A 13,113-nucleotide genomic window follows, 5' to 3' on the forward strand; every position below is an offset into this window, starting at 1 on the left:
TTAGTTTAACATAAATAATCATTTTCATCATTTTAATAGACCACAAGATTTCATATTTCCATTTCTCATAAACATACGTCCCATGCATAGAGATAAAAATATCATTCATATGGATTGAACACCTGGTAACCGAAATTCACAATATGCATATAAGAATATCCCCATCATTCCGGGATCCTCCTTCGGACATGATATAAATTTTGAAGTACTAAAGCATCCGGTACTTTGGATGGGGCTTGTTGGGCCCGATAGATTTATCTTTAGAGTTCTCATCAATTAGGGTTTCTGTTCCCTAATTCTTAGATTACCAGACTTAATAAAAAGGGGCATATTCAGTTTCGATCATTCAACCATATAATGTAGTTTCGATTACTTGTGTCTATTCCGTAAAACATTTATAAAAGCGCATGCATTCTCAGTCCCAAAAATATATATTGCAAAAGCATTTAAAAAAAAGGAATAATGAAACTCACGCTTATAAATATTGCAAAAATAGTTATTTAAACATTGCATGTATTCTCAGCCCAAAAATGTAATGAGTAAAAAGGGAGCAAATGAAACTCACCTAGTGTATTTTGTAGTAAAAATACATATGACGATATTGAACAAAAGTAGGGTTGGCCTCGGATTCACAAACCTATATCAGTTACATATATATTAACACACATCTCATTTAATCAACTAAGTTTACTTATATTTTATAATCTATTAAGTATAGTATCTTTAAATATAATTATACTTATAATAAATATATGATATATAATTTAATTAAAGTTTTATCAATATAAATGGTAATATATTAGTTAAAAATATATTAGTATGTAATATTAGTTGTCTTGTAATATATTTTTATATAGATAACATTTATTTGCTAAAAATAATAATTATAATAATACTAAAAATAATAATAGTAATGATAATAATAATAATGATAATACTTTTAATAATAACGATAATAAAATTAATAATACTTATAATGATAATAATAATAATGAAAATGATAATTTTAATAAAAATACATTTGTTAATAATAATAATTTCAAGAATGACAATTTTAGAGATAATACTAATAATATTAATAGTAATAATAATCCTAAGGCTCATTTTAATGATAATAATAATAATGAGTATAATATTGTAATAATAATAATAATAACTACCTCAAAAATTCCTTAAAAATATTAATAGCCGCAGCATGGTCTCGAACCCGAGACCTCTCGCATACCAGACAACACCCTTAACCATTCCATTAATCTTGCTTATCTGTCATAATTACTAGTTTATATTGTTTTAACTCGTCATAACCAACACCAATCTTATCAACATCATCGCCATTCATTTTCATAGCCTAGCCCAATTTGAAAAAGTGAACTGCAGCCCAACAGGAAATACAATGGAAATCTCGACCCAAATGTATAACTCAATTCACGGCCCAAGCTATAAGACAAATAACCGATCGATATTTGTAGGGTTTAATTGGATAAAAGAAATCCTAGTGGCAGACAATAAACAGGAACTTCGCTTATCTTTATCATCATAACCTCTCATCAATTCATTATCTATATAAAATCATCATCATCTTTAATTCCTTTCGTTCATGGTTTAAAGGAAACAGGAATTTTTCGCAGCAAGTTTGATGAAAGTATTTGCAGGTTTCATGACGGTATTTTATGATGGTTTCAATCAGAAAACAATATCGACGATAGCAGCGATTCAATGGTGTTGTTGGGTGATGATTGTAAACACGTTTAGCCGTAGTCTGATGATATTGATTGTTCACGATGAAAAGAAAAATAGCAGGTGGTTATGGAGGTTATTCATGGCATGGTGGTGGTTCTCAAATAGAAACAGTAGCAATTAATCATGATGGGTGTTTATTTTGAGTCATCGGCAACACAACCCAACAGCTTCGATGGTTGTGTTGGTTTGGTTAAACTGAAACAGAAAATAAATATATAGTTGCAGGTTTGTTGTGGTCTTCGACCGGGCAGAAATAGAAAAATAGTAAGTGTGCAACAAGTGGGTTTAATGAAGTGGTCGCTGGTGGGTGATTGATTGTGGTCTTGGTCTATAGCAGAAACCGAATAGCAACACAACGAGTCACAAGTATTCATGGGATAGTGATCGTGATTCTTGGACAGATAACCAAAAAGAGGAAGAGAGAAAGAGAGATATGGCGGTGAGGTGACTTCGATGATGGAGGTGAGATGGTAGCGAGTGTGGTGGTGGTTTCGACATACCAGAAAGAACAATAACGGAGGGTGGTCCTTGACGGATAACAAATGGGTTTCGAAAGAAAAGAAAAGAGAAAAATATAAATAAATAAATAAATAAATAAATAAGAGAGAGAGAATGAGAGAGAGACCGTGGTTGTTCATGGTGATTGTTCTCGGTGGTGGTGACCGGTGTTTCTTGGATTGTGAACTGGCGGTTGAGGTGATCGGTGGAGGATGGTTTACTATGGTGGTGATCAACGGTTTAGGCTTATGTATATGTATATATTTACAATATGGATAGATAAAGATATACAGATAGATAAAAAAAAATGATGCCAAATATATGTTGTGATGATAATTGAAACAAAAACATAATTCCAATAATTATATTATAATTTAAGAATAGGAACATGTGATCTCAATTAACTATAGAAAGCCATCGGGTCATTTGTCATCTTTCTACCTACCCCTACCGACAGTTTACACGTGACGTTTCCATTGCTAAACAGTTACGGATAATTTAATTCAAAAAAAATCCCAAATTTTTAGATTAAATATAATTAATTATTTCACTCATTACCTGATTGAAACCTGAACAAAAAGATTCAATAATTATATATTTTCTGTCCCAATTTATATGTACGGAGTGCTAATATTTAATCTTAAAAAGGTAAAAATATTTTTGACAAATCTAAAATCTTCATAATCAATTTACAGTCCAACTATTATTTCAATCCTTCATGGACATGTACAATATCTATATTAAAACTCACAAATCGTCAACCGAGTGCTACTGACGTTTACTAATTAGACTCGAAATCATTTATTTTTAATATATTCCCTTTCTATATATAAAGAGTTTTAAATAACAAGTTTAACTATTAAATAAATATATTATATATCTTTAAACCATTGAATTTAATATAATTTATATATTTATAAGTAATATTTATATACATATTTATATATATAAATATATATCTATACATTTATAATAATAGTTTTCATTACATCGCATATTATTTTTCATATTTATTTTCAACAATTAAATCATATATTATTTCAAATAATATTTTCAAATTAATGTATATGTATCTATTTATATATAGTTATTCGTGAATCGTCGAGAATGGTCAAAAGTCAATTGAATATACAAAACAGTTCAAAGTTTTTGAGACTCAACATTACAGACTTTGCTTATCGTGTCGAAATCAAATAAAGATTTAGTTTAAATTTGGTCGGAAATTCCCGGGTCATCACAGTACCTACCCGTTAAAGAAATTTCGTCCCGAAATTTGAGTGGGGTTGTCTTGGCTAACAATAAAAATGTTTTCATGACGAATAGGAGTTGATAAATAGAGTTTTATCACCATTGATTACTATGGATAAAACAATTCGATTATTCGAAGAGTACGAGTGAAGTTATCACAAAAGAAGGAAATGAGTAAATGAGATTCGTCTTAACCTGTGACGTAGTCACGGTTGTTTTTAGAATTTAAGGTGCGTCTTAACTTTTGACAGAGTCGGAGTTGAATTCCGGAATTCAAGGGATTTAAAGAAAATCTTCGAAATCAAAACGATTTGTTTCTTCGGCGAATAAGGAAATTAAGATCTCTCGAATTAAATGCGGTGATCTGCTTTGATTACTCTGTCTGATATTTCCATTATAAATTAAACTCTTCCGTTCCATTATTCTCACCCTTCTCATACTTTCCTTCTTATTTCATACATCCAAAAGATTCTGAAAATGCTTAATCCAGTTCTGATCCTTGTCCTCATCCTTATTATCGCAACAATCATTCTCCTTTTCCAACTTCCACCAGAGGAATCTGTTTTCTTCTACTTCGCCCTCGGGATTATAATGTTTTTAATTCTCCCGTGTCTTTATGTTGCGATAAACATTGATATACACGGTTTGTAATTTATGTGTTGTTATCGGCTTTATATTCTCCCTTATATTTCAAAGCTCTATGCTTTTATTTTCTCTTCCCGACTTCCAGTCAAGCGGTTAATGGTCCAGAATTTGTAGATATAGAGTCTCGAATGATTATAATGTTCTAAGCAGGAAGAAACGTGATAGCACGATTTGATTTTCAAATTTATCAACATCACGGAAGATAGAACCATCAAGAATACATTTTCTTGATTTGTTCCGGAGTTAAGTAGGATGAAAGAGTTATGTAACATGGCACATGATGACATTATGATCTGTGAATCATCACGTTCCATTTAGAAACTCAGCATGACTTACTGTAATATAATCACGTTGATCAAGTGTCATTATATTATACTGCTTCATGCATCAGTTCCCAACATTACTCTAATAACATTCATATTTTTAAGCTCGAAAGTTTACAGAATATAGAAACTAACAGTTTCTATATGATGTAACACTGATATCAGGAAGAGATTAATGATTTCAGATAAGAATAGTTATGAAAATATCTTCAGAAATATGGAGGATATTTATAACGAAAGATACGATGATATCTTGGAATTTCTAATATCGATGGATGATGAAGAAGATTTATCCGTAAGGGTTTAGATTCGGAAGCAAGGTATTTGCTAAAGACTTCATCAGAAATAGAATCATTTGGATTCTTTGAAGTCAAACTTATCCTTTGTGATTTGTCCACGGCTTCCTTCATAGTTTCGTATAATCCGCTTTTCAGTACTAAATTTTCTATTGAATGTTTTCAATATAACGATACACAGGAAGCACGAGGAGGTATATAATTTCGGACGAGGATATTTATGAAAATATCCTCAGAAATATCGAAGATATTGATGATGATATTTTGAAATTTCTAAGTTCGATGGTTGATGGGGAAAGACTTTCCGCAAGATTTTAACATGAGTACGGAGCAAGATATTCATTGAAGGTTTCATCGGATCCAGAATTATCTGGATTCTTTGAATATATGGTATGGTCCTTGTATTTGTCCTTGGTCTCCTTCATAGATAGCTCAATCTGTTTTTCAATACCCAATTTTCTACCGAGCGTACCCAACACTCCTTTCTTTATCATCAAACTTTTGGTCGTTTAGACCATCTACCATTTTTCTGTTTCCTCTGCATTTAATGCTTTGATATCTGAATCATCGATTATTAATCCAAGGTGGTTTCAGGACAATTGTGTTTTTAGATGATTAAACGCTTATGGTAATATGGTGGAATACGAAAGGTTCCCTGGTAACAATAAAAGAGCACGCGTATATATCAAGATTATAATAAGGTTGTTTCGAACGAAAAGTCGAAGTTGACTTGCTGGAGCTGTGACCAAATTGACTAATTTTGAAAAGGAATTGCAAAGTTATTTTTGGTAATAACAATGCCAAAAAATTTAACACAGATACGTGTTTAACGTTTACTCAGGTTCCGAGTGTTTTCAGGTGCATAACTATATGCATTAACCTTTTCTTCCGTAGATGAAGTGCGGTTGGTTCATCCTCTCGATTGAGGTGTTTTCAAGAATCCTAAAAGGTTTGAAAATAGACTGGAATTGTCAAGATACAAATGAGATTTAAGATGAAATCAAGTGGCAACTTGAAGAATTGTTTGTTTCATATGTTATAAACAATATTTTAATTCATTTTAATTGTCCAATGTTATTTGTCCACAGTCGATAGTCCACAGTTTGCAATTCAATAATTCATATATAGTTTAATATATAATGTTCAATTTAATTAATACGTATCGTGACCCGTGTACATGTCTCAGACTCGATCACAACTCAAAGTATATATATTATTTGAGAATCAACCTCAACCCTGTATAGAGAACTCGATCATTACTGCATATAGAGTGTCTATGGTGATTCCAAATAATATATATAGATGCGTCGATATGATATGTCAAAACCTTGTATACGTGTCCCGATATTTAAAGTGCGCAAAAATAAATAGCAGAAATTAAATGACGATAATTAAAGTGCGTAAAGTAAATAACAGAAATTAAATGACGATAAATAAAATTGCGAGAATAAAAATTGCGATAATTAAATTGCGATGAATAAAATGTAATCAGTTAGCTAGGAACAATTAGCTAGGAACAGTTAGCGTGGATTCTTAACAAAATTTCTCATAGTTATTTAGTTTGTTTCTAACAAATTTTATTTTGTCAAATGTCCTCTTCATTATGCCACTTGTTGGATTCTGATAAATCAAAATCCTAATATGAAATTGGATGAATATAGTTATTCTGTTGTGAATGGATTTGTATATCGGTAGATGTATGTAGGATAGTAAACGACTGTTGAATCAGCTTCGAAGAATGTACAGTGTAACTTATTAATGTGAAATCTTAAATATCCCTCGGGTATTACCTACCCGTTAAAATATTTTCACCATTAACAGTTTGTACAAAAGAATTTTTAATTACTATCTTTATGAAAACATATATACATATATATTTTCTTCAGATGTAATCATGGACTTAATGAGTTAATATGATATTAAACTCATTTACTTTTCGGTTGGAACTAGGATAAATAATCTCTAAAACTTTAGAGATTACATATTCGCCATGTCGAACGAAGATAAATGAGGTAGAACGATACGTAGAACGAAGATCATACTCAAAGTACATATGATGATATTGAAGCATGGATTGTTGATGGTACTGGTGCTATTATTGATTGTACTGTTGGTGCCAGTGATGTTGCTGAAGCTGGTACATTTTGCACCATATTCTCCGAATTGATTATTCGAGCGCGAAGTTCGTTGACTTATTACTTCAGGATGGTTGTCGGTCGGAACGAGCGGATGAATAAGGTTCAGAATTGTGGATAGAATATAATCTTGTCGAGTTACCCTGGAAATGAGACTGAAAATGGTGTCTCGAATAGGTTCACCGGTAAACGCTTCAGGTTCATTGTCAAGAGGTGAATTCGGTTAGTGGAAGGGATTGCCTTATGTGCGTTTCCATTAATTAAGTCGACTACGAACCCATCAGATGAATTGATAATGGCTGATTGGTCGATTCATGCTGGTGACGCTGCTTCCGGAGCTTAGATGACTATCCATTCTGAATAACTGTCGGGATAACTATCGGAATAGCTGTCGAAATCCGAGGGACTCGATCTAGTTGAGGGATTCATCCCGTACGATCAGATGAAGGATTTTCGATAAGAAATAGATTATAGGATGTAGATTAGTATCCTGCAATACATAATTTACATATACATATATAATACTAAAATCTCGTAAGTTACGGAGGAATCTACGGAAAATGTCAGGCAAAGTTTACTATAACAGATATGCTTAGATATGAATTAGCAGATATGCTAAGATAGGAATTTTGTCTATACACTAATCATGCAATCAATGCAATAAGATGTGTCTAGACTAAGGATGGTAAGCAGGTAATTTCCTAATGATGGTTAGCAGATGATTTCCGACTAGAAATGATAAGCAAAACTTTTGACATGCAGACACGGTCAAAGTCCAGACTTACTAATATGCAAGACCTGGTTCACTAAGACTACCGCTCTGATACCAACTGTAGAAACCCATCCTAATCCATCCGGACAAAGCCCATATCGATTACAAACGATTCACAATAGTTGGTTACATCGCGAGGTACTTGACCTCTATATGATACATTTTACAAACATTGCATTCGTTTTTAAAAGACAAACTTGCTTTATATCGAAAGTTGACGACATGCAAATCATTTCATAATATATTCAACTATAATTGACTAAATAATAATCTTGATGAACTCGACGACTCGAATGCAACGTCTTTTGAAATATGTCATGAATGACTCCAAGTAATATCTTTTAAATGAGCAATTGCACAGCGGAAGATTTCTTTCGTACCTGAGAATAAACATGCTTTAAAGTGTCAACCAAAAGGTTGGTGAGTTCATTAGTTTAACATAAATAATCATTTTCATCATTTTAATAGACCACAAGATTTCATATTTCCATTTCTCATAAACATACGTCCCATGCATAGAGATAAAAATATCATTCATATGGATTGAACACCTGGTAACCGAAATTCACAATATGCATATAAGAATATCCCCATCATTCCGGGATCCTCCTTCGGACATGATATAAATTTCGAAGTACTAAAGCATCCGGTACTTTGGATGGGGCTTGTTGGGCCCGATAGATTTATCTTTAGAGTTCGCGTCAATTAGGGTTTCTGTTCCCTAATTCTTAGATTACCAGACTTAATAAAAAGGGGCATATTCAGTTTCGATCATTCAACCATATAATGTAGTTTCGATTACTTGTGTCTATTCCGTAAAACATTTATAAAAGCGCATGCATTCTCAGTCCCAAAAATATATATTGCAAAAGCATTTAAAAAAAAGGAATAATGAAACTCACGCTTATAAATATTGAAAAAATAGTTATTTAAACATTGCATGTATTCTCAGCCCAAAAATGTAATGAGTAAAAAGGGAGCAAATGAAACTCACCTAGTATATTTTGTAGTAAAAATACATATGACGATATTGAACAAAAGTAGGGTTGGCCTCGGATTCACAAACCTATATCAGTTACATATATATTAACACACATCTCATTTAATCAACTAAGTTTACTTATATTTTATAATCTATTAAGTATATTATCTTTAAATATAATTATACTTATAATAAATATATGATATATAATTTAATTAAAGTTTTATCAATATAAATGGTAATATATTAGTTAAAAACATATTAGTATGTAATATTAGTTGTCTTGTAATATATTTTTATATAGATAACATTTGTTTGCTAAAAATAATAATTATAATAATACTAAAAATAATAATAGTAATGATAATAATAATAATGATAATACTTTTAATAATAACGATAATAAAATTAATAATACTTATAATGATAATAATAATAATGAATATGATAATTTTAATAAAAATACATTTGTTAATAATAATAATTTCAAGAATGACAATTTTAGAGATAATACTAATAATATTAATAGTAATAATAATCCTAAGGCTCATTTTAATGATAATAATAATAATGAGTATAATATTTGTAATAATAATAATAATAACTACCTCAAAAATTCCTTAAAAATATTAATAGCCGCAGCATGGTCTCGAACCCGAGACCTCTCGCATACCAGACAACACCCTTAACCATTCCATTAACCTTGCTTATCTGTCATAATTACTAGTTTATATTGTTTTAACTCGTCATAACCAACACCAATCTTATCAACATCATCGCCATTCATTTTCATAGCCTAGCCCAATTTGAAAAAGTGAACTGCAGCCCAACAGGAAATACAATGGAAATCTCGACCCAAATGTATAACTCAATTCACGGCCCAAGCTATAAGACAAATAACCGATCGATATTTGTAGGGTTTAATTGGATAAAAGAAATCCTAGTGGCAGACAATAAACAGGAACTTCGCTTATCTTTATCATCATAACCTCTCATCAATTCATTATCTATATAAAATCATCATCATCTTTAATTCCTTTCGTTCATGGTTTAAAGGAAACATGAATTTTTCGCAGCAAGTTTGATGAAAGTATTTGCAGGTTTCATGATGGTATTTCATGATGGTTTCAACCAGAAAACAATATCGACGATAGCAGCGATTCAATGGTGTTGTTGGGTGATGATTGTAAACACGTTTAGCCGTAGTCTGATGATATTGATTGTTCACGATGAAAAGAAAAATAGCAGGTGGTTATGGAGGTTATTCATGGCATGGTGGTGGTTCTCAAATAGAAACAGTAGCAATTAATCATGATGGGTGTTTATTTTGAGTCATCGGCAACACAACCCAACAGCTTCGATGGTTGTGTTGGTTTGGTTAAACTGAAACAGAAAATAAATATATAGTTGCAGGTTTGTTGTGGTCTTCGACCGGGCAGAAATAGAAAAATAGTAAGTGTGCAACAAGTGGGTTTAATGAAGTGGTCGCTGGTGGGTGATTGATTGTGGTCTTAGTCTATAGCAGAAACCGAATAGCAACACAACGAGTCACAAGTATTCATGGGATAGTGATCGTGATTCTTGGACAGATAACCGAAAAGAGGAAGAGAGAAAGAGAGATATGGCGGTGAGGTGACTTCGATGATGGAGGTGAGATGGTAGCGAGTGTGGTGGTGGTTTCGACATACCAGAAAGAACAATAACGGAGGGTGGTCCTTGACGGATAACAAATGGGTTTCGAAAGAAAAGAAAAGAGAAAAAAATAAATAAATAAATAAATAAATAAATAAGAGAGAGAGAATGAGAGAGAGACCGTGGTTGTTCATGGTGATTGTTCTCGGTGGTGGTGACCGGTGTTTCTTGGATTGTGAACTGGCGGTTGAGGTGATCGGTGGAGGATGGTTTACTATGGTGGTGATCAACGGTTTAGGCTTATGTATATGTATATATTTACAATATGGATAGATAAAGATATACAGATAGATAAAAAAAAATGATGCCAAATATATGTTGTGATGATAATTGAAACAAAAACATAATTCCAATAATTATATTATAATTTAAGAATAGGAACATGTGATCTCAATTAACTATAGAAAGCCATCGGGTCATTTGTCATCTTTCTACCTACCCCTACCGACAGTTTACACGTGACGTTTCCATTGCTAAACAGTTACGGATAATTTAATTCAGAAAAAATCCCAAATTTTTAGATTAAATATAATTAATTATTTCACTCATTACCTGATTGAAACCTGAACAAAAAGATTCAATAATTATATATTTTCTGTCCCAATTTATATGTACGGAGTGCTAATATTTAATCTTAAAAAGGTAAAATTATTTTTGACAAATCTAAAATCTTCGTAATCAATTTACAGTCCAACTATTATTTCAATCCTTCATGGACATGTACAATATCTATATTAAAACTCACAAATCGTCAACCGAGTGCTACTGACGTTTACTAATTAGACTCGAAATCATTTATTTTTAATATATTCCCTTTCTATATATAAAGAGTTTTAAATAACAAGTTTAACTATTAAATAAATATATTATATATCTTTAAACCATTGAATTTAATATAATTTATATATTTACAAGTAATATTTATATACATATTTATATATATAAATATATATCTATACATTTATAATAATAGTTTTCATTACATCGCATATTATTTTTCATATTTATTTTCAACAATTAAATCATATATTATTTCAAATAATATTTTCAAATTAATGTATATGTATCTATTTATATATAGTTATTCGTGAATCATCGAGAATGGTCAAAAGTCAATTGAATATATAAAACAGTTCAAAGTTTTTGAGACTCAACATTACAGACTTTGCTTATCGTGTCGAAATCAAATAAAGATTAAGTTTAAATTTGGTCAGAAATTCCCGGGTCATCACAGTTGACCCGCGGGGTGGACGGCTGCGTCTCCTCCACATGCTCTGCATATCAGTAAATAGTTATAATGTGAACTTTAGCATGCGGTAAAGGCGCAAGGAATGGACGCTTACCAGTAATGGGGGGAAGTAGTTCTGCGGAGCGTGGCTCGATTGGAACAAAGTTATCGTTCCGCATGTCCTCCCTTTGTTTGGGAGTCATCTTCTTCTTCTTCTGCTGAGCCGCAGAGGTCTCAGCTGCTTTGCGTTTGTTGCCGGATGCCGTCGGCGATTGCTCCACGTTTTCGCTACCTTTATCCTGCTCTAGCTGTACGTTCACATCTTGCTTGCGGAAGGAGATTCCCGCAATCTCTTCCGCAGTCAGCACCTTCTTCATCCTCATTTCTGCAAAGATACGCGCATGCGTTAGATAATATACATACAAAAACAGTTTAGTACGCGATTATACTATTCCTACCCTTTCCATCCGGTCCGACTATGGCTGGGCGCACATCCTCCCATGGCCAGTGTGCGGATATCTTCCCTAGCCGCAGCATTACGTTCCCATATGATCGATGCACTAGTTGTGCGTTTGCACACTCCGCTAATAGTTTCCTTTCATCCTCATCCAGGGCGGGGGTCTTATTTACATCCTTCTCCACCTTCTCGAACCATATCAGCGTTTGCGGGAAGTTTGCACTCACCACAGTTTGGTCGACGAAGAAGAATGTCTCTTTCCAATTCCCCGCATTCGATTTTGGGGTCTTGGTGAAGTTTTGACGAGCGAAGAAGGTGAACCACGATTTGTGGTGGTGGGCTAGTCGGTATAAATGGCAAAACACCTTCACCAGGGGCACTTTCTTGAGTGCAACGCACCACATCTCGAACAAGACTATTTTTCCTATAGCGTAAGGGTGTAACTGACCTAATCCGACCTTAAAGTGATCTAGCACGCCCAGGAAGAAATCAGTGGGAGGAACCCTAAAGTTGCCATGCTTAAAAGCATGTTCGTAAATAGCCACCTTTTTCTCCGGTGGCTCGTGGGCTCGCTGATTGGACAAAGGGGGCACCTGATTGTACTTGGCTAAGGGAGGATACTGTTTCACTAAGTAATCTATGTGCTTCTACTCTATAACAGACTCTACGCTATCTACATACGTCTCGTTAGCTTTAGTCATTTTCTAGGAGTAATCGGATGAATACTAACCTTTAAATGGTGGCCGAAATGTTCGATTTTTGATCGGAATTCAAATTGGCAGTGTAACGAGGAAGCTTGAAGCAGGAAAGTGGAAATGAGCTGCAAAATGGGGTATTTATAGGGAAGATTGGATAGAGTGGTGTGATCGTGGCTGTACACGTGTTACGCAATCGACGGCCAGCACTTTATTTATGCGCATGGATGCCAGTTGGGTATGATTACATGTACGCGCGTGGTTGGCACGCGCCTGACACACTGCCACTTTATGTCATGTCCTCCGAATGGGCTTCTGCGATTGTGACAGGCATTTAATGGCATCGAGGCGCACGCGGAATATTAAATGCTAGCCGTTTTCTTGTTTTTTCTTTCGCTTAAT

The sequence above is a fragment of the Rutidosis leptorrhynchoides genome, chromosome 9 (assembly GCF_046630445.1).
Source record: "Rutidosis leptorrhynchoides isolate AG116_Rl617_1_P2 chromosome 9, CSIRO_AGI_Rlap_v1, whole genome shotgun sequence".
In the NCBI taxonomy this organism is placed as follows: Eukaryota; Viridiplantae; Streptophyta; class Magnoliopsida; order Asterales; family Asteraceae; genus Rutidosis; species Rutidosis leptorrhynchoides.